This window comes from Polistes fuscatus, unplaced genomic scaffold, assembly GCF_010416935.1.
Source record: "Polistes fuscatus isolate 324 unplaced genomic scaffold, CU_Pfus_HIC Scaffold8, whole genome shotgun sequence".
Lineage (NCBI taxonomy): Eukaryota > Metazoa > Arthropoda > Insecta > Hymenoptera > Vespidae > Polistes > Polistes fuscatus.
Window position 1 is genome coordinate 4,181,607 of NW_025113162.1, and position 23,186 is coordinate 4,204,792.

A 23,186-nucleotide genomic window follows, 5' to 3' on the forward strand; every position below is an offset into this window, starting at 1 on the left:
AATTGTTTATAATTTTAATTTTTTTCTTTCGTTCATACTTCGAATAAATTTGAAGGTACGAAGAAATGAATGGACCAACAAGTGATGACTTCAAACTCACAGTTATGTATAATAATAAAATAATCAATTGTAATCATCGTGTGGTAAATTGGATTAGTTTTAATTTCCTGAATTTTATTACACGATAGGTTAACAAACATTTTCGAATTAGCATAAGAATAGTAGGGATCGTTTGTAACATTTCTAACGCATTGCAATTACGTTGGAGTTGCGTGTAATGCGAATAAATTGCACTGAACGCTCGAGTAGGATTTCCCTCAGTGCTTTCAATGATTTTCGCTGGAGAACGTTCTCGTTCGTCCAGCTACATTATGCCGTTTCGAATGGTTATGCGTTTTAACCAATTTGACATAAATGGCTGCAACTCTATGAACCATGTATTTACTGCATAATTTTACGATAGTATATATATATACGCTCTTTGAGAAGCAAACGACGTATATTACAGTTCATTTGTTGTCTTTTAAACAGAATTGAAAAAAAAATCAAATCTTTTATCTACAAATTCATCGTTTCTTTAAACATTTAAATTAATAAGAAGGTAAATAATGTTGCTAATTAAAATTGTCAACAATTTATAAATCGTTTCAAATGGCTTTGTTGAATTTTGTTTCCATCAATTCGATGTGTTTCATGTAATAGTTCCGATTAAAAATTTTAATAACGATATATTCCAAGCATTAAACTTTACCGTACGTTCTCGCAGTTTCATTGTTCCGAACATCAAATATCGAAAGTCGATAATGGTCCTTTAACGTCCATCGTTATCTTCTTTCGTACGCGAATCCACGCAGAATCCTTCGATGATACTCGCGCTTTGCAGTTAAAAGCTTTGCGGGTCATTAATTTAATAATCGTTATGACAAACGTAATAATGATTGTTTATTATTAATCGAATAACACAGATGTTTTTTTAAGAACGATCATTAGTTACTCGAATAGATCAAATGATTGGCCAATTAAGTAGAATATCTCACGTAACACTGATATATAAGGTGTTCGAATACTTCAAAAAAACGATCCATAGGATGGTTTATATTATAAGAAAAAATAATGTTGACAATTTGTAAAAAGAATCGTCATATTTTGGAAATACCGATTATTCAAAAAGAAAAAAAAACTAATAAATTTTCATTTCATTTAACATAGTAAAAACTTTTGTAAATTCGAACTTTTCAATTAATTATTATTACGAGTCTCCTTTAAACGGATAAGATTATATTTATTTCTAGCATAAAATTAATTTATCGTAAAAAGATACAAGATTTCGTATTTAATTTACCTGTCCTTTTAAATCAAACACAATTAGTGTTATCAATTAACTATAATAGCTTTGAATGTAAAGAGTAAAGCACTTCTACTCGATGGGATCCACTCGAGTTGTTACTGACGTAGCTCGAATCTCTGTAAATTTGGAATCTTTTTATTATTTTCATTTTCCCAGGTAATTTCTCTCTATCTTCTCCCTACAAGCTAAGTTCGAGAAAGCTAATGCAAATATTTGCGAACAGAGCCTTCTCGATTGAATTTGTTGTAGTGCGCGGCGAACGGCGCCGTAGTCTCTATCCCAGCACGGTCAATATTGACTCTGGCTCGAGCCAAAGCCCATCGTAATAAATTATTGACTTCATAGCAGCGATACGAGAAAGAAATATATATATATATAGAGAGAGAGAGAGAGAAAAAAGAGAATTTGAAAAATCTGCAATGATCTGCATTAACCGTTAAGCTTCCTCGCCTAGCTTGAGTTACAAGAAGATGGTATTTGTCATGGGACATACATGAGAAATCATATAATACATAAATCACTCATATGGCAGGGTATTTATGTTCGTAACGCATATGTATATGTACATAACTTTTTCTCATCAATCATAGGAAAGTGACAATGTAAATATCGATGAACGATATATTATTTTGAATAATATTTAACAGGTAGATGAGTGCACATTGAACAGATTTTAATTTTTTTTTTTTTATTACGTTTCTTGTTTAATGGTTTTGACGAGTTGTGTTCAATTTGATTAGAGACTTGTTTAAGTTATTCATAGAATTCTGTGTGATAGATTGTGGTATTTTATTGAATAGATATAAATGAAATCGTATATTATTGTATTATAGATTGTCATATTAAATAGAAATAGCAATAAGATTGTCTATTTATATGAGAGTTTGATAAGTAAAAAGTGGTTGAAATTGAATAGAGTAACGAAATCAAGTAATTACCTTTAGATTCGTTTAAAATTGTCGGTGATCGATAGCTCATGTCGTTTGGCATCGTCCTGAAAAAGGGAACATGGCGATGCTGAGTTTATTTCTAGTTTTACTACTCACGTTGTATTTTGGGAACGAATTTGTTCTGTTAATTGATCGCGATCAAAAGTAATTCAGTATTGTTATTTTTTATTTTTATTAAAATTCATTTTGAGTTTAGTACATTTTAGTTTTTTTTTTTTTGAAAGATCATTTTTCGTAATCTAGATTTTGCCAAATTATGATATACGAAAATTAATCTGTATTATTTTATTGCGGGACGTTTAAATGAACTTTAAAATTCATATTTGCGGTTTAAACGAAATATAATTGGTATTTATATTGAAATCAAAATAAGACCGAATCCCTTTTTGGGAAGAGTTCAAAGCTACATCGAGACATTCGAGTTAATGAAACTTTATATATCAAGACTTCAAATGAAGTAAGTTTCTCGATAAATCTGTCATCTCATAATCTCCTATAACATTTTATACACAAATTAAATTTATATTTAAGTATTATATTAAATCTAAATAAAATGATTTATTATATTAAAAAAGATTAAAAAGTTTAATATGAAAGGTAAAGATCGATGCGTGCAACAGAGTAAATGTGAAAATCAGCTGTTCACGTAGCACAGAACATTGACACGATACATAAACAATAAAAGCGAAGTATAAAACTACGTTAGGGATGAAAGTGATCGTTCCAAGATCGAGTATGAATAAAATGAACATACATAACTACATATGCGCCGCATGCATAGTTCTTGAAAGTGAATCGAAATAAGAGACAGTAGAAAAAGAAATAAATAAGGATGAGGAAGAAGCGAGCGCAGTGGAAATAACTCGATGACTAAAGCAAGGTGTATTCCACTATGCTAACGATAAATTTGCTTGAGTATGTCGTAATTTAGCATTGTGGCTTCTCGGAGGGAGACGCTGTGCTTCGTGTTTTCCGTCGGTGCCTTCGGTACTCGATATTTCGTACGTTGAAGGGGTCGCCCACGCACGAGTGCGCATTTACACGTATGTACGCCAAGTTATTTCTTGTTTTTTTTTTCTTCACGTTTTGCTTACCTCCGTCTAGAAAAATGATGAAAAATAGATGTCACGAAGGAGGAACAATTGCTTAGTTATGTAGGATGATCTAACTTCAGCACATTTTTTCTTTACTTACCGTTAGCGAAATTTAGATCGTGAAACTTTTGAGTGTTATCAAATGTATGATTTATGCATAAATGATTCTATGTGTAAAAATAAGTAACATTTTTTTAGGTATCTCTCTCTTTTTCAAGAAGTACATTTAATTATTTTAATAATTATTTATTAGCCATACACAAATTTTCTTTAACTTACAATTTTCAAATCATCGTAATTCAGAAATCAAAAGGGTTACATAGAGTTTAGAAAAAGGTATTATTTAAGTAAAATTCCTTCCATGATTATCATAATTCTGGTGATAAGAATTTGACTTTTATCGATTTATTTTTACATATAGAATTATCTTTATCTCGGTTTTATCACTTGTTCGGGTGTACGGTAAAAATGAATAAATTACGTCGAATATAGTCCGATGATGATGATGAGATTCGATTCTTAGAAATTTCGTGCTTAAAGAAATAATGTTGTTTATATTCCAAGAAAGTTTTCTTATTGTTACTTATTATCTCGTTCATTAAAAATAAATGTTGACCAAATGTTGATAATTTGACAGTAACGTCGATCGTGACCCTCACTCATTATATAATAATATGAGGGTTGAAAAAAAGAGAGTGCAACGAAGTAGCTCGTAGATCCACGGAAAAGAGTTGAGAGAAAGGGTTGGTTGGTGAATAAGAGAGTAAGAGAGTAAAAGTAGTAGTAGTAGTAGTAGTAGTAGACGCTTCAGGGGTCAAACGAGAAATCGCGGCGCGAGAGTGCGTGTCGAGTGCGCGTAATCGTTCCTCTTTCCCTTTCAATATATGTCGAGAATACAGCTTTGGCCCTCTGTGATTTTCGTGGCTTCGCTATGACCGTTCTTTTATTATTTATTATTAGCCTTTATACAGCCTCTGTTGAAGTGGCTTCCTCTCGTCTCGAGATTTAGTTGCTCCCTTCGTTACACGAACACCTTGCGTATCATGTAAAATACATCTAGTAATTTTTTAAATTACAGCAGTAACTACGTTCAATCGTAAATTTCAACGATGCGAGGAATGATACCTCAATTAGAATATTTCTTTTATCTTCGATAATACATTTAAATATATATATTATTGATAAAATAAAAATAAAAATTAATTATTTTCAAAAAATATTTATGTTTTCGTTATATCATCGCGATTAATAAATTACGAAAATAATTAAATGTTTGTACGCGTTGCAAGCATTTATCCAATCAAGCTGCTGACGTCTTTTTTCAGAGTTCCTTTGATAAAGTTTTACTTTTACCTGCAAATTCAAGGATCATTCCCCTTTTTTGAACTGCAAGACTCTTCTTTTAAAATATGTCCTTGTGAGACGAGCGAGCTTCGTTATATAGTAACACGGGTACGTTATAGACGCAGACGTTTCTTTTTGAAAATAGCATAGTGTGAAAAGGTGGAGCGGATGGATGGATGGATGGTCGGCTAGACGCGTGTCAAGTGTTCGTAACGAGACAGAGCGAGCTTTATTGCCTCCGTTGCAACTTGCTTGCTTCCCCCCCTTTTCTCTCTTCCTCTCTTTCTCTCTCACTCTTTCTTTTTCTCTATCTGTCTCTCTCTTTCTCACGTACACGCTCTGCATTTCCTGTATCATACTTTACAAGTGTAACCGTAGTACGACACATGTGACAGCCCTTGTTAAATCCCCGAGGATAAACGCGTACACGTCAAAGCAAGATGGACGCATTTACGTGAATATATGCCTTCGCCCCTTTCAAACATTTACTTCGACAACTAACGCCGTGCTTCGCATGCTAGTTTACCCCTACTTATTGTTGGTACTCACGTCTGTCTTTTTTTCTTTTTTGTACATACACTTCGATCCTTTGTACACGTAGAAAAATAATTGTTGATTTAAACGACAGAGCTAAGAGATCAACGGTTGGATGAATATTCGTTTTACGATAGTATTCAATACCATACTGTGTTTCTAATATTAGATATTAATAACGTATTCTTACGTTCAAACGATTATTCGCGACTTATTTTTTTTTTTTTATATATAATATATATTTTATTATTTTATTATATTTATTTAATTAACAGAATAGTCACACACACAACGTTGGATTATTAGTTTGCGTCAAATCATTAAAGTCAAGCAACGTTGGCATGGTTAATAAAATGGATGGGTGACCCGTTTGGTAAAACGAAAACCGTGTGCTGTTGATTCTAGATAGGCGGTAGAGAATGACTCGATCTTTTTTGATAGTATCGCACAGGTGTGAGAAAGTGTTTGTAGAGAGCTGATGGGGGAGTAAAAAAGGAATTATTATTTGATGAAAAAATTTTGGTAAAAGATGGATAATTGAAATGATTGTAAAGAAATTTTGACAGCGTTGATCAAAACACGTGCGATACATTATTTCCTCCTCACGTAGGTAAATACGAGCATGGGTGATGTCGACACGTTGCATAAGTAACACGTAAATGGCCTCGTAAACGATCATACAACCACGCACGAGCACGAGCGCGAGCGCATGAATCGGCACGTGAGCAATGCCATACCCTGCTTTGCCTTTAAGTCATCCCTTTCAACCCTTACAGTCGAATCTGATTTTTGGATCGACTGAAACGTGCCAATGTTAACTGAATAATTATATCGAAAAATGAGTCTTGATTAATTAAAATAATCGTCACACGAATAAATAATTTGGTTTAACAATATTACCATTTCACGTACAGATTTGAATATATATTTAAACGATTAAATATATGTAATAATAATAATTATTCATAATTTATTTTAAATAAATTTTCAGTTATACATGGAATGCGTATAATAATTTCGTTTTTTATGCATATAGAAAAAAAAAATTATGTATAGTTTAACAAACTTTATCATCAAGTAATATGAGAGTTTTTGCAGAAGTTGCATCGATGCGGTTGCACTAATCGTAAAAAGAACGAAGTTTATAGTCCAGTCTAGTTACTCTATAAAATCTGTATACGTGGATTTCTTATTGTTCGATTTATTTCACTTTACGAGATTTAATATGAAAATATTCATTTGTATATGAAGATATTTAGTTGTTCTTCTTCTGAACGGGTATTTCGTAATGTAAGAAGAAAATTTAACGGTATTGGAAAGGTAAGGAAAATAGAAGAAATTTTTGCTAATGAATTCGAACTATACGGGGAGGAGTGTATCCATGAAGAATATTACCTGGCGCTATAAAATGTCAGGAAGTTAATAAAAAGGAGTTAGATAGTAATTCGTGATGTTCGAAACGCTCGAGGCATGCCGATGAATGTAAGGAAGAACGAACGGGCGGCTTACTCGAAAGAGAAATTACACCCCTCGCGATTCCTTCGTGCGTTCTTCCCCGTTGCTCCTTGTCTCACCTAGGGACAAGTCTTCTCTCTTTCTATCTTCTTCTTCTTCTTCTTCTTTTTCTTTTTTTTCTCGGGGTGTTCAGTACCACGCGGGAATCGCGTCGACTCGTAATTAGTGGCAATTAGCCTTCGGTAAAGTCAACCGTTCGACTCGAAGGCGTAGGGACACGAGGAGAAGGGAAAAAGAAAAAAAAAGAGAGAGAGTAAAGGGAAAGAGAGATACTCGTATAAAGAAAGATTGTACGAATACACCGATGCAAATACAGAAATTTTCTTGGGATACGGGACGGGACGAATCGTAAATAACAGACCGAGTTCTAGCAAAGGGGTAGAGAGAAAAGGGTGAGATAGAAGTCACGTTCTTACGAATAGTATAAGAAAGGATTATTCGATTTGATCTTACATCGGTAACAGCAAATTTTCTCTACTTTATTTTATTTTTTCTTTTGTTTGTTTATTGGTTCTTCCTTTCTGTTTTCCTTGCTTTTTTCTTTTCTTTTCTTTTCTTTTGTTTTAAATTAATTTGTTATTTTTTTGTTCTATTTCTCGCATCGCAGGACGATTTCCGTCCAATTTCCTCAAGTTTCATTACTTCTTAAGCGTCTTCCCTTAATTATATCGCTATCCCGATGGTAGTAGGTAGGAACGATGAAGGACGCGTGCTCTCTGGTTCGATGTCTCTCATTATGCAAGAAACACGCACTCTCGTCGTATTGAAGTGTCGTTTGATACGATAGAGGAGCTTGCATACCACGCGATTACGCGTACTTATGTGGTTACATTATATTATACCTCATACCAACCGGTGCACGTGATTACATCTTGATATCGGGGATACCCTTACGTATATTACACAATTTATCAAAGAACTCAGACTCGTACGGAAGTCACGAAGCAATGTTTAATTATTTAAATCTACTCATCGTTAATAATATTATCCAAAATAATTATGATATATACTTTTATTATACATTTCGATAATAGTTCATTTTGTTTACAATAGTTCGAATGAATTCGTTTCGTAAGAATTCAAAAAACAAACAGCAATCGTGATTGTTAAATTTTCTTAAGTACCGTACCGTATTTGTGATTCTTCGAATCGTGATTTATGGAACGACGTAGCTAGCAACATCCTCTTTCTCGGATATAGTGACATAATAGGCAAACGTCCAGGCCGATGCACCGTTACACTGAATGGTCCGAGGTCAAAGAGCCGACGGGCACAGCGACCACGTCGAGGGCACAGAAGGTAGAGAAAGAGATGGTGCTGGCGGAGGTGAAGGAGGAGGAGATGAAGGAGGAGGATGTAGAGAAGTCGGGATATGCGTTTCAGAGTGCATCGGATATACTCGTTCGGCCAGTTCGCTCATGTATATTCGATGAGACGTTAAATGAAGGAGGGAAAGAGCTGGAGGGGGTGGGAGGGGGAGGTACTAAGAAGATACGCGCTAAGAAACATCGCGAGGATGATCTTCGGATAAAGATGATTCAGCCGCGAATAACGTACTTGAATCTAGATCGTAAATTTGAATGAGCTCGAACCATCCGAGGAATCCGATTCTATATTACTTTCGAAACAAATCGAGCGTTGAAATTTTATCGTCCATCATTTCGCTTTCCATTTCAATAGAAAATAAGATTGAAAATGCGTTTAGAAAGTTGTATACCAGTTTGAAAGACAAGTAGAGCGAGTTTATTTTTTTTGTATTTTTATCTTCATATTATTTCTCGAGATATTATATTGGTTAGTTCGCATAAATTTAGAAATCGATCGTTCTACTTTAAGAATATATTGACCTATATTAAAGTGTTATCACTGAGGTATCTCTGTATTTATAAAGATAATATCTAGGACATTGAATTAATAATGTGAATACTATAATGTCATGGAAAATGAATAATCGATGAACATGATTATCCCTTTTTAAAGTAATTTTGATGAACAATTTTGCAACAATCGATGTTTCATACTGATACAAAAAAATAAAACTATTGTGTGAACGAGTGTACGTGTGTATATTATGTATACTCGTGAATGCAATATTTTGTGCAATGTCTCTCGTAACCGATTGAAACAATGTGTTGCGACTGCTTTTGATTGATGTTTGCGTTAGGGTGATATTTAAACCTTGGTCATTGACACTGACCCAATAAGTGTCAATGAATTGTTCCTCGCTTCGCAACGGGCACGCGATCGTATTTGATATGAGAGTACGCGTGCATACAATTCAATTGTATTTCTCTTTTATAACTTATATCTCGAGTAGGTTTATATCTTTTTGTTAATTGTTGTACTCTTTGAATAAATTTTAATACGTTCTTTTAATCGATTTGATTATTAATTAATTATTCATAAACACGTACTAGGATAAAATAAACTTGTCAAGTATGAATTGCATTTTATATATTCTACATCGTTCGTTGATATGCAAACGTAGCACGGAAGCAAGTCGATATCTGTGAGAAGATCAACATGTCTTCCGCATGTTTCATGAGATTCGATACTTCCACAAAGTGAAACACGTTTCTTACTTATCTTTCTAATCTTTCTCTCGATCTACGTTCTCGCGGTTTTATTATCAATTTTTGTCTAACTGTATTTGAATTTTATTAGATATTATTCTCACGATTTATGTGAAAAATTAACTATTAATTGTCATCGTAGTTAAATATATACATATTATAAACAATTAATTGAGATAAATATAATATTTATAATATAGAAGAAGATGTTTCGCCGTTAATATTTAATTAGGCGATTTGTTTTTTTTTCTCAAAGCGAATAAATGAGAAAAATTTTATAAATGAATATTATAATTATAATTTATCTTTATAGCGAATATATGAATTCGTAAGTTTAATAAACTTAAAAGAGAATTCAAATGAAAGATTAGTGATCATAATTCTATTATTTTAAAATGAAAACAATTATCGAAGCGTACTAATTTGGTGTCGAATTCCATATACAAAATTAATATCGTTGAAATTTGCTGAGCGTATTATCGAGATGAGATAGAGACAGTTAATGCTGGCAGCTGTCCATTTTCCCAGCAAGTATTCACGTTATAATACGGTATTTCATCTATTTCCATCTTGGTAACTATTAATATGGAAATAAGCAATAAATATAATAATAAGCGTATATATCCATATAAATTCGTTAATCGTGTAAAGGTATGTGCTCGCATAGTTTCCATTAATTATTCGGATGATTTAAATTCCTTTCGTTTAAATGTTTTAGTAACAATTTTCATATATTTGTCGAAACAAATAAAAACTGGTAAACGTAATATTTCTTCGAAGATTCCTTGCCTCGACTAGAAGGGTCTGTTAGTATCGAGATGTCCAGGATATCTCGATCGATCGATTGAGAGAATAAAAGAGGAGAGGGTGGCACATTCTCCTGGGAACAGATGTTTAGGGGATGAGATACTCGATAAAGTTTCCGAAGGGGAAATAACCTCCCGAAAAATTATTATATTCTTAAATTTACCTTAGAAATGTTGTTTATTCCATTCGAAAATAAAAAATCATTAATCAATGCGCGTACGTGTTGGAATCGAATTTGAGGAACGGTGATTTGTTGTATTGGATTTAAGGGATGAAAAGACACATGATTTTTACGGATGTCTAAATATTCACTCATAGTCACCCTCTTCTGAGACAGCTATCTAAGAAAATTGAATTTATTATATGTCTACCGAATATTCGGGCAGACAGATTCGCGAATAAGAGAAAAGGGATTTATTTTCGGAATATTCGATAGATGATATAAAAAATGCAAAATATCGTAATAAAAATAATCACGTTTCCTCAATAGATATATTTTTACATCCGTAGTTAATTTGATCTATACATAATTAATGGCTTTAGTTGTTAATAACTCTTATTAATATTTATACAAAGTTGATTTTCCCACGAGAGAAATGACAAGAACGGTCATGCTCTTGAACTAAGTTAACGGTTATTATTGAGGTGTGTTCATGTTTCAGGAAGTATATATCGACTGATACGTAGTAACTTGGCAATAATTAATCGTTACTGGTGATAAGTCAGCAATCTAAGACAACGTTTATGTTTAAGTATTCGTCGTACTTTCTCGCAACTACCAACGAGTTTATTTAATCTTTAAATAATAAGGCAACATTAAAATGCGTTAATTAATTCACATGAATATTATTGAATATTTATATAAAATTAATTAATAATTATATATCGAAAAAAAAAACTATATCAAGTTCTCGTAAATAATTATCCTCGGATTATAATCCTTCGTTAAAGGGAATAAAAGGGAAAGAAGTCAAGGCTACATAATTTTATATATATATATTGAATATTTGTAGAAAATTATATAACGATTATAAGTCAGAAAATAATTATGTTAATAATAAAAATGAATTAGTCCAATTAAATAATGATGTTAGAATTAACGATTCTACGTAAATAGAAATAATGACTGCGTTAGACGAGTTTTAGATTTCCTATCGAGAATAATAAAAGTTAAATCGTTAGCTCCGGAAGAAGTCGAGGGTATATATTCTTGAATTCCCTACAAAGAGAAAATGAAAGTTTGAAGGGGAGGAAACCGAACGACAGTCTCACGAAACTCGTCCGACTAACTCCGGCAGTTTGTCAGCGTTCGAATATCCCCTTTTTCTGCAGCATCCCAAAGCACGGCTCGGTTCTTCTCGATATACGATTGGTAACCCGAGAAAAAAGCAATTCCATTTAATGCGGTCGTTTTTCATCGTTGCCAAGGTGAACGTAATGGCTGACTTAAAAAAACTGGTACCATTTCCTCGATGCAATTTTGTGACCGACCAAAAAGTATTGCGATGCGATCACGACATCGATGAGTTCTCACCACACCATAGTCACGTACATACTACCTACACATACATCCACGCCTTGTTATTCCATGGAACCGTTAGCAAGAACGTGCTGGCATATTCGCGAGGTACAAATTAAACGTTCACCCGTATGAATGTTCTCTGTGTTATTAACGTGCTAAACGACACGAAATATAACGGTCTCGTTACGCTTTAAAAACACTTCAAAGGTAACTGATAGGTACTAGACAATTTTATCATCATATAATATTAAACGAGTTATTCTTCTGTATTTTTATATATTTGTCAATTTTATTTTGAAAACTTAATAAAATCCTTCTGGATTGGAAAAGAAAAGAAAATGAAATGATTTAGGTGAGTTTCAATTTTGGGAAAATTCATATATTTGAGCGGGGATAAAAAGAATAGAATAATCAAACTTTGTAAATTCTCGTGCGAGTTGATATAACATTTTGGATAATATCAATTTAAAAATAGGATCGAATACAAATTGAAATTTTCCGTCTGGAACGTAGAATGTTGGAGCGACGGATATCAGAAAATTTCTATAACGTCAGATTTAAATGAGATGAAATGTAAGAGGAATCCCGTGGATGCGGAAAAAGGGCTGGGACTCGGGCACTATAGAAATTCCATCTCGCGAAATAAACGTAACTCCATCCCTCAGTTTCTCTCTGTCGTCTCGAATTTCATCTTCTCTTGTACATATATCGCTTTTCACCAACGTGATTTATCAGACGAAAGAAATTCTGTTATTCGTAAACTCTTCCGCGTATAAGAGAATTTATGTTGGAAGAAAAAAAAACTAGATAAGTAAATGAGAAAACGTAATTAATTCGCTCGTTTGTCAAATCGATTAATTTCAGACAAAAAATAAAAAGTGAAGAAAATTGATAAAATAATATGCATCGTCGCATCATTTATTATTTGAAAGGTTATAAAAAATTGTTTTCATTTAACAGTATTAAGTTTTATTATTAAAGAAATTTATTTTCAATAATTAAGTATCGATCAATTGCTCGGCAATTAAATTTAAAACAATTCTAAATATGTAATTAATCGTTTTGTTCTGTGAACCGTTTAATTTATAATATTTATATCAAATATGAACAATGAAAGATACACGTTCTTTTCTTTTGATTATCATTGAAGTAGACATCGTAAATTATGAAAAGATATGTTCAACGAAATCGTTTATCAAGATACACGCGTGACACGTTTGTAGATGTTTATCATCGAAGAACATCGGAAATAGACAACGTCGGATCGCTTGTCTTGTCTTAGAATCTGCTTTGAGAAAAAGTTAGACGGACCACCGTGTATCTAATCGAACAATACATCTACACGATTAACATGAACGAACTAGTCACTACTTAAACGATAAACAACGATGAACGACGAGCAACAAGAAAGATCATAATTCTTGGACCTGTTCGATTAACGAGCAGAACATTCACTTTCGTTTGTCTGCGACCGACAGCTTCGACGGAGAAAATTAATTATGCCAAATTGTAGATCATTAATTTTTTCTTCAATTTAAATGAGCATTCGATTAAAAAAATAATACAGAAAGTAAATTGATTAATTGTACAACGATTGTATAAATTTAAATTATATTTTTTACTCGATCTTATACATTAAATTACAAATAACAATATTAATTTTCATTTAACAATTGTATCGATAAAAAATTAAAATACAATTTTAGCAATCCCTTTTTTTATCATTTTATATTTTTACTCGTCGTAGATTTTACATAAAATAAGATCGAGTAATCTGGAAACGCGATAATGGTTTTATAAATAGTAGCGAGTTTGAGTAACAAGTTTGAACAGAAATAAGAGCGATCATGGGAACTTGATTATATATGAACTACGAAAATTATTTATCGATAAATATGTAAATTAGTCTGTTGAGTCGATTAATATGTTGAAAAATTGATCGTTAGGTAAGTTAAAAATATTCGTAAACGTTCAATTTTATATCAATTTCTTCTACGATTTAACATTACTCTTTTCATTTCTGTTTCGTAATTTTTATTATAATATGATGCCATCACCAAACGCGAAATAATTTAACAAGCGTTATAGTACAATTTCTTTTTTCTTCACAAAAAGCGAGCTAACTCAAAAGGCAAACGAGTACAAAAGCCGAATATTTAAACGATGATAAAAATGAAGGATCGTTCGTTGGTTCATTCGATGCGTACCTATGTTACGTTATCCAATTATCGGTGATAACGACGTTTCTCTTTTGTGTTCGCCGATCATTCTCCCGTCATTTTTTCTTCCAAATATCTCTCCTGCACTGGCGCGTAACGTGTAATCAGAGTTTACTGCCGAAGACGCGTAATGACAGGGTTAGGCCTAGCACGCGGAATTAACGATCTGGGAATGGAGCTTTGGGCGTAGTTTTCTCTCTCTTTCTCTCTCTGACTTTTCGCTCACGTAATTAGCTTTTCACGTAGGTACGCCCGAGAGAACTTTGTACGTTTATATACGTGTAACGAGAGAAGAGAGTTGGACAGTAAATTTTGGTAAACGCGCGTTCCCAAAAGTACATCTTTATCTTCGTTAATTCCTTTTAATTAGTTTTATAAGTAAGTTTTTGTGTTTCTTTTCTTTTTTTTTATTTTCTTTTTGAAATACTTTTTCTCGCACAGTATTTATAATAATTTTTTAGATATATGTTATAGTAATGCCGAGAAAACAGATAAATCGAGTTGAAATTCCTCGTTCATAACTTTCAACAAAGTGAGCGGGGAGTTAGCTACTAACAGGTATTAAATTTTCCAGGCACGAGTTTAAAGTTCGTAGTATGGAATATAATCGAGAGAGGGAAGAATTTCTACATGGAGAATATTTCGGATGCTTAGCGTGCGTCGAAAGAACGGATAATGGGTCTTTGTTAATCACGATTGGTTGGAATAAAGGAGGAGGAGGAAGAGGAGGAGGAGGAGGATGGAGGGAGGTAGTTTCGAACTGGTAGGGTCCATACGAGGAGTAAAAGGCCGCGAGGCTTCACATCGAAGTCCTTCCTTGCTTCCTTCCTTTTCTCAACGTAGTGCTTGAATGGAGCTCGGTGTTGGGTCCTTAGGTATATATAGGAAGGTGAAGGGAGAGAAAAGAAGGCAAAGGGGATCCTTGAGACAAATGGTGGAGGTGGGGAAAAAAAGAAGTAAAAGAAAAAATGCCGAGCGGATGTTTCGGACGCGGCTGGCTGCTTTACGTTCTACCTTCTTATCCTCTCTCTTTCTTTCTCTCTCTCTCTCTTTATTTCTTTCTGTCTCTGTCTCTACTTTGTTATCTTTTTCTTCCTCACCCTCTCCTTCTCACTTTCTTTCCTACGCTTCAGCTTCGTTTTATTGTTCGTTTCTCTCCCATTGTTTCCGTACCTTCTTGCACGGATCGATTCTTTCGTAGTTTCGAGACCTCTCTCGAGAAGGTAAATCGAAGTTAGCAACGTGTGAAAACAGAGTATCTACGTCGTTAATATATTTCTCGATGTCCAACCACCGCTAATTTTCTCGAGTCATTCGAGTGGTTTGAAACCATTGGGTTGAATGTTGAATCGGTTGGTATATAACACGACAGGATGATCAATATAGGTATTAGATACACTGGAAGCAGAGGGAATAGGATTCCCAAAGGTCCCCCTTTTGCCTGCATCTTTGAATGCAAACAGGTGTGTCCATTGTCACAAAGACCCTCCTCGTGGTCCTCGTTTTTACGTAAATTCATGTTTTCCTTTTCCCATACCTACTCGCTTATTCGATAACATTAATTCCAACCTGTCCTTTCGCACGTGTGAAGAAGGAGAGAACAGGTAGCTAGCACGCGCTACACCCAAAACCGATGATCTTGATGGACCACCCTTCTCGTTTGGAACAACACGTAGCGCCTACCTGTCATCATTTAGTTTTTATTTCTTTTTCAAAAACTATATCCAATGTAAATAACACATTTAGGATGAATTATGGCTTATTAACATCCGCTATCTTCATCGAGAATGCTTTAAAGGTACTACCTACTTCCAATCTTCCGACTTTATTTCTCTTTTTCGTTCGCAAATCTATATAAATAGGAAAAACATGACGCGGCAAAAAGATTTGTTTCGATTTTACAATCGTAAATCCAGGAAGTAAATTGTAGAATAAGTATCCTCCGTTGTGGGTAATTCAGTTTAACCTCAATAGTCCATTTTTCGCAAGAATCACGCGATCGATCGATCAATCACTCGACGACATCCGCGTTGTCCCATGGATCACGTCCGTTTCTTCTTCTTCTTCTTCTTCTTCATTTTCTTATTTTAATTCTTACCGAAAGGATTTCTTCAAAGCAAAGAGCAAAAGAATTGGAATCAACAAACAAGATATAAAAAGATAAAGGAAGATAGGAAAGAGAGAAAAATGATTACCGTTTGGTCCTTTGTACAATGTTACTTGGTCCGACAAAAGAATGTATGAAAGTCCATCTCGTTTGGTCCATCCTCTCACCGATCTTGACAATGGAATTCCAAAGGAAGTTATCCTTTCTTTCTACTGCAGCCTATCAATGGACCAGCCAACCAATGCTCGTCGTCGTCGTCCTCCTCGTCGTTGTTGCAATGCACTCTCTTCTTGGTCGATGTTTCTTGTTGTTGTTTTAATCCTTCCGCGTGTATCGTACGACGACGTGGCACGAGGAAAAAATAAAGAATGAAAAGGGTTGGCTCTCTCTCTCTCTCTCTCTCGCTGAATCCTCTTTCAATGTCGTTATACTCCTAGCAGGAACATTTGCATAACCTATAAAGCGGTATTATGCCGTGAGTAAAGTCTCTCTACATCGTAAGTTTTGCACCCGTATAGCTTCATTAGGTCTATTTGGTATCGCCCATCGGCAGCTGCGGTTTGGATTATAACTCTTCCCATGGATAATGTTCACGGAACGTCCAGGATTTACGTTAATCTCATTGGTATGTACTCAAGTAGGGTACTTTATCCCTCGGATTTATTATTCCTTCACGTTCTTGGGTGGTTTTTACGAAGATCGTTATACTTCTTTTTTTTTTTTTCTTTTATTTTTGGTTTCGTTTATAAAAACGCCTATATCAAGTTAAATGTAATACTTCAATCAGATTGAAAAAACAAAATCGTTTCTTGTGTGTGTGTGTGTTTTTTTTCTTTTCTTTTTTTATTTCGTTTATAAAAACGCCTATATCAAGTTAGATATAATATTTCAATCAGATTTAAAAAAACAAAATCTTTCCTCTCTTTTTTTTTAATGAAACTTTAACCAACTAGTCTGGCCAGCCTATTTTTTTTTCCTTTTCTTTTTTCCAAAGACTCGTTTTCTTTCATCCATTCGTTTTCGAGAAATCTACTTCCAAGTTAAGCTTTTTCATGTTTTTTCTTTTCTTACTGTACGTTTACGAAGTACCTGTTTAGAATATTTAATCTCTAAACAAAGTCATGCTACTAGTTTGCTCGAGAAGAGATTCTCAATTATCGTCTTTCGCGAACTAGAAGAAAGTAATGGAAAACGTTGAAAGAATCTTGTTACGAAGTATTGCGTTAAATTAGATATTATCCAGCATTTATTGCTTCGTACTTATTACGAACATCTAGAATTGACCGTGATTCCGGTTCTATGATTATATAAATCGAGATACGCTTAATAAGAACTAAAGCAAAAACAAAACAACAACAAAATTACGATAAAAATCATAAGAGAGTCGTTAAATCGTAATTAAATGTCACTCGAGTGATTATCGATTAAGGAATTGCTCAAATAGTTACAAGAAAGTGAACGTATATGTGTGTGTATGTGTATGAAATAGAGAAAGAGAATGAAATGGAGGAAGCCGAGTCCGTCTTTAAAATTCTTCTTGCATTTCTCGGAAAGTGCACGTTTCTCACAAGGTTTCTTGCCTCCTTCCTTCACTTTCCAACATTCTCATCGAATCTTGGCGCCATTCGGCTTAGCGATCGTCGATAGACACGATCGAGAGACTTTGCATGGAGTCGTTTTATTTTTTCTTTTTTTTCTCCCCTTTGGTCCGTAACCTTCGAGACTTATCGGTGGTTTGTTCCAACCGCCAATGGAAATGATGATCGTGGAGATATAAAAAAGAAAAAAAGAAAAGGAAGAGAAGAACAAAGAAAAATGGTAACCGTGGGAACGAGATCTCGAAGAAAAGGGGAAAAGAAAATAGGAAAAGAAAATCTTTCCTCGTTGTTTCTTCCTCGTTTCGATCGGGAGAACTCGATGAATATGAATTCGTTAAAATATCTGTTATACAAAGTCTCGTCACGTAAACCATGCATAGTGCCGTCTTAAGCTCGTTAATAGGAAAAGAACAGAACAGAACGTGTTGAAGGAGAAAAAGAAAATTTTAAAATATATAGAGCCTTGTTTTCTCACCCCTTTTACGATTTACTACGCAATAGTCTTCGAGTTGGCTTCGAACCACTTAGAGTTAGTTTGCTCGTTCGCGTGTAATCTTATTGAATAGGTTCGAAGATCTCTTCCTTCGACCGCAGAACACTGACATGATTGCATGATGATTGCGTGTTAGACAGGATGTTGGAACTGGACCAGATTGTTAGAGTACCAAAACAGAAAAGAAAACGATACTACGAATTTCGATAATTTCGACGTATCTATAGCAGTGGTTCTTTAACCGATGTTGTTTCGCTAATTTTTAGTTGAAATTATGAAAACGCTACATCAATCGACTAGTATGTAATATATAAATTCAATACGATTTTTCAATAAAAGATATGTCAATGCATATATTTATTGTTATTTTTATGATCTTTTAGTTAACGATTTTGAATGGGTAAGTAAATTTCCTTTACTTCGAAAAGGTTAAGAATTACTGTTCTATGTGTCTTGTAATTTGATATTTTTTTTTCATCGAAACGATGAAAGCGGAGGAGTAGAAGAGACCAGACAGAATAAGAGTTCTGTCGAGAACGATGGGAACGATCCAATTATTCGAACGATAATTAAGAAATATAATTTATGCTTCGGTATTTAGAGGTGTGACTATCAAGGATGAGTTACATGTTTCTTATCGTTCTATAATTTATCCGCTCTTCCTTTCGAATTATCATTTTTGTAGGAGTATACATAAGCGAAGCGTAGAACTAGTATGACATGGATTTTCTTAAACGAATATTAATGTTAATAAATAATCCAACAGGTATTTTACCATATTAATAGGCGAATAAGATACACGATATAGTAGATATAAATAATAAATATGATGATATACCTACGTAACGATAATTTATATATATAATATTTATAAATAGAGCAAACCTTAATAATATTTATAATAAGTTATGAACATAAATAAAAGTTAATTTGCAGATTATTTAGAGTAGCATCATGCCGATAAAGTTAAGTTAAATATATTGGCGAAGTATTGGTACCACGCCGTTCGTCAATAAATAACAATTAGAGGTCGTAAGTTGGTTTCTTAAAGGAGTCGGCAGGTGTTAAAAAGACGATTCCAAGAATCCGTAGCAGGATCCGTTAATCGCTAAGAGAGAAGACACTTCCTTAGAAGGGATTCGAAACGTGGTTGGAGCCAATTACGACGAGTGACGAGCGCTCCTCTTTCAATGTCTCTCGGAGAATTCTCTGGAAAGCAACAACGATGCTAAAAAAAAACAATAAAAAAAGAAAAAAAAGGAAAACGTTTAATGGAACGATTCCAAAATCGAGGATCACCGACAAATTCCGATGCGTTTCGTTTCTCTTGCTAGTGCGAATTACTTCACGAGTTCGTGACGAGCCTTCGTCTTGGCGCCATTAATAAACTAATTCGCTAAGTAACTATTAATTAGTTAAGTCGAGAAGTACATGGGATAGGACATGCTTGCTTTCGAAAGTTTCAACCTTCGCGGATGTCGTGGTTCTGATCCAATTAGCTAATTAGTGTTTTGTGCATGCGTTAGTACGTTACACTAATTAGTTTATTTATTGGTACGGAAAAAATTAGAGAAAGGAAAGAGAAAAGTAATAATCGAAGATTTATTGTAAAAAAAAACAAAGAAAAAAAAAATAAGGTGAACGATAAGACAACAGGTTGTATATCGTAGTCATTTCTAAAAGAGTATTATCTAGCACGATGTAGATATTTTCTAGAATACATATATGGTAGTTCGAATGTTTGTGCTGGTACCATCGAGAAAAGATACTTCGACCTGTTATGGAGACGGAAGAGGGTAGGAAAGGGCTACGTGACCGAAACAATACGAAGCTTGAGAAGCTGCGTTTTCTCTCGGCGGTTCGTAGCAGTGTTCTTTTGATGCTTGGTAAACTCTTCTTCTTCTTTTCTTTCTCGCATCGTAAATCTCGCGGTTCTCGTCATGCTGCTAATTAATATTTACCGCACCATGTTTCCAGATAGAGAATAGTCCTCGTAAGTTTAAAACACCAACGTTGAATAAATTTTTTTCACACGAGTAAAAATTTAAAAATAACAAATTACTTTTGTAAAAATTAAAACAAAATATATATATATATATATATATATATATATATATACATATAAGTTTTAAAGAGGATATTAAATTCTAAATAAATATATATCGATGATAAAACAATTACAACCGAATCGATTAACGTGAAAAACGTGTTCGTATCCGTAGGTATGTAATATATATAGCTCGAACATTTAGTCCCCTAAAGTTTCTCTCGAAGCCATACATCTTGGGTAGGTACTTTCCCGATGGGGCTGTTTCAAGTTCCACGTTTGAACTAACATCTTATTCTCCTTCCTACATCACGGACCTTTTCCCAATGACCTTTTAGGGGTTTCTCCTTCGTTGATATTGAAGTCCCACGCGTTGTACAAATGAAGTTTCTATTGTGAGTTAAATTCGGGATAATTTGTTTTAAATTAATATTTCCAAGTATTATTTTACAATCTACGATTCTTGTATAATTCTACGAGAACTTATTCATTGTTCTTTATTTTTTTTTTTTTAATCGTTCTCGGTGTCTTTTAACTAAAAATATAATTTTATTAAACGCTCGCGTTAAAACGAAATCGATGATCCGTAAAGAAACATAACGATCTTATTTACGTTGTAACAATAATTACGTAGAAACGTGCATGATCATTAAGTCTGCCTGTTGATTATGTGACACAAAGTAATCGCCCTTGCTCGTGAAACGAACATTTTGCTACATGTTTGCTCGTCGATCTTCTCTCTGTGCAATTCACTTCCTTTCTATCTTTCTTTTTCTCCAACAAGAAAACGTGTTCGCTCTGCTATTCCTGTTTTTCCTTACGTCGTTCGCAGACGAATTGCCTCGGAAATCTTTTTACCTTCGTACTCTACGTACCGAGAGACTTTATGATTCAGCTTGGAATTTCTTCCTCGTAATTTCCGATTGATGACGTCACGTTTTTAAACGGGAAATATCTAAATACTCGAATTTTTCATTTTCCTTCCGGGTAACAAATAACACCGTGGGGTATTTCAACGACGGTTTTATTAATATTCGCGTATTCCGTTTGCTTCGTTGGGCACAAAATAGATTTTCTCGTTTTATTAAACTCGTGCCGGTGATCAAAAAGCTAAGAAATTTTCTCTACCATTAGATATATAGCAACTAGTTCCAGAGAGAAAGAGAGAAAAAATCGATTATTCTCTCCAAACAAATTCATTCCCTTGTTTTGGCTAAATGCGACAGGATTATATACGAGCACAACTTTACATAGGAATAGGCAACGAAAGAAGTAATCGTCCGTCCCCGATTTAATCGATTCTCCATCGTACGTGTGTTTTTTCATGAATCATCTCGTTCGACTCGAATTCAACTTAATAGAAGTATAGAACCGAATAATCGAGATTAAATCGTATTATTACTTACCGATATATGTTCGTTTCTTTTTGTTTTTTGAGTCGACATTTAAATGATGTTTTATTCCTTTCTTATATAGTTGGGTAAAAGAACGAGGAGAAACAGTTATACTAGGGGACAGTTTCCTTTGCCAGGGTCGACATTTTTTGTTTTTTTCCTAAACTACGTACTATCTTTCTCCCTTTTTCCGTCGTTTCTTGGCAATGTTTTATAGATTTAATGGATCGTAAAAGAATTTCAACATTTTATCCTTTTTCTTTCTCTTTATCAGACGAACATAGAAATCTACGATGTTCAACTGTGAAAGTACTTTCCTTTTTTTATCATTGATTCTTCTTACTTCTTTTTTTCGTTTCTTATTCTTGTCCCCATTAATTAACGACCGCGTAAAATTGTCCGACATTCTGATCGATAAAATTATCCATAGATGTCAGATAAAGAAATAGAGAAAGGGAGTGTAGGGAGAAGGGCTGTGATCAGTTGTCGATAGCCATTTCGTTTTTCTCGTCCCCCTTTTCACGCCGGTATCTTTTAATAACTTTCGTAGCGCACGAGTCTACCATCCCACGCAAAGAAAATTAATCTTCCATTTCCTTCTGTTCTTATTCTCCCTTTTTCGCTTCATCTTTCTTAGAATAAGCAACTGACAGCTATATCCGATTAAATTCTTCGAGTTTTTGATTGATCCCGACGAGATTCGCGAACTACTTAATATTTATTTTTAACTTTCTGTTCAATAAACTATATGATCGATTTGATTTCAAGAGTTTTCTTAGAACTTCAACTTTATTTCAAACGAAAATAAACTTCTTATTTTTTGCTTACGGGAATAAAAAAAATTGATCGAGTTAAATTAAAAGAAGTTATTTCAAAGATAAAATTATTTAACAAGATGATCGATTCTTATTTATAATTAGTATTAAGAAAATAAAATCTATTTTAGCATAAGAATTAATAGAATAGAACTAATGTCAATGAGAAATTTATTATAGGAACACACACGAACTCCGATTAATTAACATCTTTGATTATATTACATTTGAAATGATTTTAAAAAGAAACTACCCCGAAGAGATACTCTCATTTGTAATATTATTCTTATATTATCTTGTTTAGCACGTAACTAAAATTCTAGTCGTTATCTAAGGTGAACATTCGCGAAGTAAAGACAATTCACATCTCGACGGTATAATCGAGGTAACTCAGCTCACTGAGAAGGTATCGGCATGCGATCAGTCGACCGGTTCTTTTCTTCTAAAAGGATCGTTAAACGGACGACTCCTAAGTCCTAGACGGACGGAGAAGATGCCCTTTCCCGTAGGGTGCCTAGCAAGGAAGAGAACCTTTCTTGGTTTCCGACATCGTGTTCTCCTGGAGAGATACATGGAAATCCTTCTGAATTCTCGTTAAGATGGCCGAACCGGTTGTCGACCGGTTGGCCCTTCCTTCTTTGCTAGGATGTCTTTCTCGTATGTACTTTTCCTGCTCTAGGTCTGCCTTGGTGATATTGATTTTGAGTCGGCGGTGCGTCTGTGGTCAGGGTCAAAGGTCACGTCACTTGACTTCTAAAATCCAAACAAGAGAATACGAGCTTTCGCGAACGATCGATCATGTTCCTGAAAGTGATTGATTTACAAA

The 23,186-nt window shown here is 34.1% G+C and overlaps 1 protein-coding gene across 1 annotated transcript in view; it reads left to right on the plus strand.

The window, feature by feature from the left end:
• LOC122524813 overlaps positions 1–23,186 on the plus strand; it is a 33,269-nt gene that overhangs the window by 344 nt on the left and 9,739 nt on the right. The window lies entirely within an intron of this gene.